The sequence below is a fragment of the Armigeres subalbatus genome, chromosome 2, assembly GCF_024139115.2.
Source record: "Armigeres subalbatus isolate Guangzhou_Male chromosome 2, GZ_Asu_2, whole genome shotgun sequence".
Taxonomy (NCBI): Eukaryota; Metazoa; Arthropoda; class Insecta; order Diptera; family Culicidae; genus Armigeres; species Armigeres subalbatus.
Genome location: NC_085140.1, coordinates 120,807,410 through 120,815,270, shown reverse-complemented (window position 1 = coordinate 120,815,270; position 7,861 = coordinate 120,807,410). Strand labels below are relative to the sequence as shown.

Here is a 7,861-nt window from a genome sequence, read left to right as displayed (position 1 = left end):
AAGTTCCTCCGGGAATTCCTCCGAAAGTTCCTCCGGGAATTCCTCCGAAAGTTCCTCCGGGAATTCTTCCGGAAGTTCCATACGGAATTCCTCCGGAAGTTTCTATGGAATTCCTCCGGAAGTTCCTCCGGAATTCCTCCGGAAGTTCCTCCGGAATTCCTCCGGAAGTTCCTCCGGGAATTCCTCCGGAAGTTCCTCCAGGAATTCCTCCGGAAGTTCCTCCGGAATTCCTCCGGAAGTTCCTCCGAATTCCTCCGAAGTTCCTCCGGGAATTCCTCCGGAAGTTCCTCCGGGAATTCCTCCGGAAGTTCCTCCGGGAATTCCTCCGAAGTTCCTCCGAATTCCTCCGGAAGTTCCTCCGGAATTCCTCCGGAAGTTCCTCCGGGAATTCCCCGGAAGTTCCTCAGAATTCCTCCGGAAGTTCCTCCGGGAATTCCTCCGGAAGTTCCTCCGAATTCCTCCGGAAGTTCCTCCAGAATTCCTCCGGAAGTTCCTCCGGGAATTCCTCCGGAAGTTCCTCCGGGAATTCCTCCGGAAGTTCCTCCGGAATTCCTCCGGAAGTTCCTCCGAATTCCTCGGAAGTTCCTCCAGAATTCCTCCGGAAATTCCTCCGGGAATTCCTCCGGAAGTTCCTCTGGGAAATCCTCCGGAAGCTCCTCCAGGAATTCCTCCGGAAGTTCCTCCGGGAATTCCTCCAGAAGTTCCTCCGGGAATTCCTTCGGAAGTTCCTCCGGGAATTTCTACGGAAGTTCCTCCGGGAATTTTTTCGGAAGTTCCTCCGGGAATTGCTCCGAAAGTTCCTCCGGGAATTCCTCCGGAAGTTCGTCCAGCAATCTCTTCGAAAGTTCCACCACAAATTCCTTCACCAGTTCCACCAGAAATTCCTCCAAAAGTTCCTTCAGGAAATCATCCAGAAATATTTCTTGAAATTTCTTCATAAGTTCCTCCAAGAACTCCCCTGGAAATTCATCTTGAAATTTTATCCGGGAATTCTTCCTGAAACGCTACCGAGAGTTCCTCCAAGAGTTGCTCCGAGTGTTCCTCAGAGAAATCTAGCTTAACTTTTCAAAAGGACCTAAATAACATTTGTTTTAATGAAATAATTTGAATATTGCAATCCACAGACCAATATGAAAGCTTTTGATTGCAGTACTCAAATTAATTAATTTGAAAAAATGTTGTTTAGGTCCTTTTGAAAAGTTAAGCGAGAAATTCCTCCAGAAGTTTCTCGAAGAAATTTTTTCGGAAGTTGCTGGAAGGAATTCCTCCTGAAGTTCTACAAAGGAATTTTTCTGGAAGTTCCGTCAGGAACTCCTCCAGAAGTTCCATAGAGGAATTCCCCTGGAAGCTCCTCAAAAGCATTCCGCCGGAAGTTCCTCAGAGGAGTTCCTCCGGAAGATCCTCAAAGGAATTCTTCCGGCATGTGGTCCCGTAGCGTAGTTGGCTATACTTTCGCCTTATAAGCGAATGAACATGGGCTAGATTCCCATCCCCTTCACCAAACCCTCGTCAGTCACCGGCAGCGCAGTCCCAACGGTGGCGTTTGAGGTAACGCCTCACGGACACGTCTGCCAGACAACTACTGATAAAACTGATCTCGAAGGCATTCCTCCAACGTACTTCGAAAAATGGCAACCGAACAAAGCAACGATCATTGGATTCACCATATGGACAAATGGACACAAGGACTCACGATGATATCGGCAACGACAACAATATCGAACTACGGGTATCCATAGATTCTGTACAGCAGAATACTACAGTAGATCACGGTTCAGTAGCGTAAATAAATCAGTAGTAGTAAATAAATATATGAATAAAAAAATATATGAATAAAAATTCCTCCGATGATTCTTGCTGAAATTCCTCCTTACTACAAAAAACTAGACATTAAAAAAAGCGGCAAGAATGCAAGCTTCTAATAAAAATAAAATTTTACTTAATTACGCTTGTCGACGGTACAAGCGTGCGTGGGCGGACTCGCTTGCCGACGAAGGGGAGAGAGAGCCACAGCAACCAGGGACATTCGCCTCCTCTACGATATCTCACAACGCTTAAGCGGGGCGAAGATGAATGCAACGATGCCTGTAAAAGACGCGAATGGTCAGTTATTGGTCGACCCTTTTTCAAGTGCCAACCAGGCCACCACCACCTCAGCATGATCTGTCCAGGATGCGACGCGTAACGCGCGTCAACACCGAAGCGCCATCACTGCTAGAGATTCAAACATCTGCCATGACATCTGCTCATCTTCTGCATCGTTTATTTCGTAATATAGGACACCTCAACCTTCCCGGTCGACTGGTTGCAAAGTATCTTAGTGAAGCTGCCCAAAAAGGATGACCTGACTGTGTACTCGTCAGTTATCAGACATGATGTTGCTGTGTACCGTCTTCAAAGTTCTATGCAAAGTTATCCTAGCCCGAATTCAGGAAAAGATCGATGCGACTTTCAGGCGGCAGCAGACCGGGTTCCGTGCCGGAAGATCCTGTGTGGACCTTATTGTCACGCTCCGTATCATTCTGGAGCAGGTCAACGAATTCCAAGAGTCCCTTTACTTGGTATTCTTGAGAATATGTGGGGACCCTGAGACGCAAGGGGGTTCCTGAGAAAATTATCGGCCTCATCGAGGCATAGTACGAGGTCTTCTTGTGCAGAGTACTGCACAATGGGGTCGTGTGTGGCTCTATCCGGGTCGTAGCTGGTGTGAGACAAGGGTGTATTCCATCACCGTTACTGTTCCTTATTGTAATCGACGTTAATCTGCCAAACCTATGGCAGCCTTTAACCATGGAGAATCTAAACGACATCGAATAGGCTGATGACGTGAACTTCTCGCTCAACGGTGCTCTGATATGCAGAGTAAGCTCAACGACTCGTCTTCCGCAGGTTTAGTCATCAACGTCACCAAAACCAAATCGTAGGACGTAAACACGGCAACCTCTTCCAGTTTTACAGTAGTTGGACAATCAGTGGAGAATGTTGAAAAGTTCGAATATTTTGGAAGCCATGTGGCGTCAGACGGCGGTACCAAGATCAACATAGGCGCACGGATCAAGAAAGCAAGGGGTGCCTTTGCGAGTTTAAGTAATATCTGGAAGAACAGGCAGATATAACGCATCAAAAACCGAATTTTCAACTCTAACGTGAAATCTGTACTGTTATACGGTTGTTCATCAACAGATGCCTACGGTACATAATTTGTGCCTGGTGGCCTCACAACTGGATCTCAAACAATGAGCTCCATTGTCCGATAGTAAGGCCGAGGTCGATAGTAATGGATCGGCCACACTTCACGAAGGAGCGAAAACGAAATATGCAAACAAGCATTAGACTGGAACGCAGCGGGACATCGCAGCAGAGGCAAACCCAGAGGCTCATGACGGCTCATAGAAGAACTCGACCTTAATCTAACCTGGCTACAGGTAAAGCGATAGCTGGTCGTCGCTCAGGATGGAGATCTTTCAAGTTGGCCCTTTGCTCCACCGGAGGCGTACAGGATTCATAAGTAAGTAATTAAATAATCTTCATGCTGCTAGATAAAACTGAACTTAACAGTAAAAATCCTCTTCAAAATTGTACAACACCCTTCAACCTACTTCTTTAACAGTTCTCCAATATCCATCGATATGGTAGAAAATATTCGGTGGCGTGGTAAATTGGGTTGTTTAGGGGTATATATGTTTTTACATATTCTGAATCTGCATAAAAAACTGAGCCTAACCTCAATTTTTCAGAATTTTTGGAGCCCCGGAACAATTTTTAATTTGGATTTTAAATTTATATGGGGCTAAAAATTTGTTCTTATGCTGCATGGGCCAACTGTCATTCTATGAATGTTAGTGTCATTCTATCGATTAAAATGGCTTGTTGTTTGCTATACAAAAATGAAAATAAAAGTTTTACAAGCAAAATAAAAATATGTTGGAGATCAGAAAAGCATGCTCTTTATGTTAAACTATAAAAAACCTCAAATTTTTCTCCGCTCAACAACCCAATTCACATACAGCGGCACGCCGACGCGGCGACGGTATAAGAAAATCACAGGTCTAACTGGAAGTCGTCCATCTTAAATTTCAAAATAACGCCAAACACCAATTTTCCAGGGGGGTAATATGCGGTGCATCGCGCCTCCTCTGCATGTAGTATGAAGCAAATGTAAATAAACAATCCCACAATCATTTCGTTAGTCAGCAGCGAGGTCAGCAGTAGTGTAGGTTAACCAATATCCTACAAGATTCCAGTTCGAAAAATGTTACACTTGCCAAGCGGGGTGGCCCAGGGTGGCCCGCCTTTCCCAAGCGGCGAGGCCCGGATAATACATCTTAGGTAGGCTTGATTTGTTCGTGGATGACAGGCTTACTCCCCCCCTGCAATTTTCGGCTTTCGCTCATCGAGCCCGTTCCGGCAATACCCAGTTTCTTAGGTTTTGTCAATCAAATAGACTGATAAACTTTTCACTTATCAAAAAATTTTCAATGAAAAGGACTTAGAAAATTTTTCGATGGTATTTTTTTACACGGATTTTCGAATTAACGCGGTCTTTTTTTACACGGATTTTCGAATTAACACGGTTTTTTTTTACACGGATTTTCGAATTAGCACGGTTTTTTTTTACACGGATTTTCGAATTAACGCGGTTTTTTTTTACACGGTTTTTTTTTGCGAGGTACGTATCCCCCTCGTAAAAAAAAACCTGGGTGTAGTTAAATTACATTGAATGTTCAACGAGTCCAATAGAATTTAGTTTCGCACTTCTCCAATAATTCCAATATGCATTCTTATTGAAGCCGAATGCTTGTTAGAATCTTATTTCAACATCATATAAGAAAAATGCCAATTAGCCTGTGCACGCGGGGATGTCGACCACCTGGGTCGACATGAGATGACATTTCTATAATTTACCTGGGTCTTTGTTTGTAAACATTGGCATTTTTCTTATATGATGTTGAAATAAGATTCTAACAGGCATTCGGCTTCAATAAGAATGCATATTGGAATCATTGGATAAGCGCGAAAATAAATTCTGTTGGAATTGTTGAACATTGTAAAGTCGTTTTACTGCATTTAAGTAACAATGTAGAGACATGGAATGCAAAAACGTTGCAAATAATAGTTTTGGAAACTGGTAGTTAGTCTTCGATAATTATTTTTGAGTCAATCCTTTTATATTAAAAAGGGTAAACATATTTATTGCTCGGAGTTATTAAATTCATGCAATGCAATGTATCATTTATGAGGTCGATTATAACTTGGGGTCAACTTCTTTAACTCTGCTTGCTGAAATATCAGTTTTTTATTTTGCTGACGCACGGCTGTGCGGATTTTTGCCGAGCTGCAGAAATAAAAACTAAGTGTGTATGTTGTCATTCCAAAAAAGAATTTTGTATCAATGACAAGATTGCAAATTGAACGTAGAACGGTAGAACTACTTATCGTTCGTTAGTGGATGTGAAATTCAATTATTTTGTGCATGTTCATTTGCTGGTGGATAGAGCCGAAATGAAGCCAATTTACTGTAAAAGTGAAATTTGAACACTATACCCACAGACAAACAGACATAACACTCGTCAAATTTCCATCGTTCACTGATTTACTGGTCAATTCAAATAATCATTAGTTGGCCAATCAATCACTCGTGGCGCGCGCATCGGTTTTGCTCAAGTTTGACGTTTGCTCACTACCGCCATCTGGTTCGTGATTTGCCCAACTATCTGAAATCAACAGATGTCGTTAGTGTTTGAATGACGATGAATTTGATGAGTAAATATTCAATGTGTTATGTCTGTTTGTCTGTGCTATACCTATATCGAAATTGAATTCTTTACAATAGTTGTATAAAATCTTATGGCGGTAAGCTCCAACGAGGATAATACGCCAATCAAGTATTATCCTCGATTTTCATAAGCACCAAGCGGCATTATCCTCGATTTTCATCCTGGTATTAACTTTAATACGCCGATTTTGGCGTATTAAGATAATCCGAGATTTTTTAAATGTACGCAGCCAAAACCGTACTTGCTCTCACGCACACCTGCAAAGGTAAATAACGACAGCTGCATGTTTACTTTTTGCGCTCTGCTTCGAATCCAAGTTTTTCGTTCTGATGCAAAAGTTTTAAAATAAAAAGTATTTTGTCGATCCCTAAAATAACGCGTAAGTACCTACAAAATATATAAGCCAACGAAAGTCGTTATCTTCTAATGTTAATCCGTCATTCCCTTGCAGTTTGTTTTGCAACGACGCTCCGATGGAACAACTGAAGATGTTGGAAGCAGGTTGGAAGTAGTGCTGTTGCCAACGATCACGTTAGTTTTTGATTCGCTATTCGTCGGATCGCTAAACCATTTTATTAAAACTTTGTGGTCTCTAGAACCGATATTGAACGACGTGGCGCACCGGCGCTAAGTGCTCGAGATCAGGCGAAAAAATTGGTTCCGGATAAAAAGATACCATCGTTATCAATCTTATCCGTAAGTAACCAGTGAAAATGTCGATTCCTTCTATTCATTAGAAACTGATTTTTTCCTTGCAGTTTATCGATAAAATCGGATGGGAAAGGTGTGTCTAATTATGCATCTATTTCAATCAAAATTCAGGTGGCATTAGTGGCTGGTTGTGTGCTAATTAATAAGAGAGTTCACAAAGTGGTCCAGGAGATCCTTTCTTTTCAAAGATGGGCCGGATATGTATTCAATCATCAAAAAGTAACAACAGAACAACCTGACAAAGCCATATAACAATGATAATAATGTAAATGTTCCAGAACATGATTTTTAAAAATAAATTCAAATACAAACGAAACATTTGTTGAATTTCTGAGCTATCATGCGAAATGCCAATACAAATCTAAATTATAGTGTTTCTCGATTTTACCATTTGATTTTTTGTCGTTATTATATTGAAATAAGTAAATATCCCAATAACCTGTCGAATAAGGTTACAGCGAAGCGATTTGCAAAATGAGTCAAGCAACCGTTTTCAAGTTTTGCGGATACGAACAGACCATTTCATTTTTAGTATATATACAGATAAATAAGACGTAGATTGTAATGGATTATTTAATAATTTATTCAGACCGGAGTGGCCTGTGCAGAACATAAAAGTCGTCTCCATTCAGCTCGGTCCATGGCTGTACGCCGCCAGCCACGAAGTCTGCGGAGGGTGCACGAATCGTCTTCCACCGGATCGATCGTCCTTGTTCATTGGTCACCTAGCCTCCTTGTTCCCGTCGGATCGCTATCGAGCACCATTTTCACCGTGTTATTGTTCGACATTCTGGCTACGTGCCCGGCCCATCACAGTCTTTCGATTTTTGCTGAAAAACATTTGGAGCGGAATTAACAATTTCTATGAAATTTCATCGTAGATTTTCGAAAAGTTCCAACAATTTCTAGTTGCATTCTTTTTGGATAAGCTCAGAGAATCCGTTCACAAACACCCTATCAAAGACATCGCTCTTGAAGGTTTCTAAAGAAGAAATTCATGAAGAACTTTCAAGAGTTCCTATAAAAATTCTAATAACTCTAAAAAGTTTCAAGAAATACAAAATCCTGGTGGAAAATCCGATTTTTTTAAAGAAATCTCTCGATGAATACCGATGGAATTCCTTTAAGAACCATATCAAAATTTCCGCTAGTTTTTCTTCTCCAGGAACTCAGCTAGGATTTTTTTTCTCAGTAGATCTATCCAGGAATTCGTCTAATAATTCCTTCGATATATTCTCCAGGAATTCATATAGAGTTCGTCCATGAATTTCTCTGGAACTTCCTCCAGGAATTCCTTTGGAGGTCCCTCCTGGAATACCTCTGGAAGTTCCTCCAAGAATCCCTCCGATTTTTTTTTTCAGGATTTTTTTCGG

The 7,861-nt window shown here is 41.7% G+C and overlaps 1 long non-coding RNA gene across 1 annotated transcript; it reads left to right on the top strand.

Annotated features, from left to right (window-relative positions):
• The first annotated feature begins 5,873 nt into the window (after positions 1-5,873).
• On the top strand, positions 5,874-6,804 carry LOC134215031 (uncharacterized). Its single transcript, XR_009980004.1, has 3 exons — positions 5,874-6,156; positions 6,229-6,473; positions 6,536-6,804. It is a non-coding gene; the product is annotated as an uncharacterized LOC134215031 (long non-coding RNA).
• Positions 6,805-7,861: the final 1,057 nt, after the last annotated feature.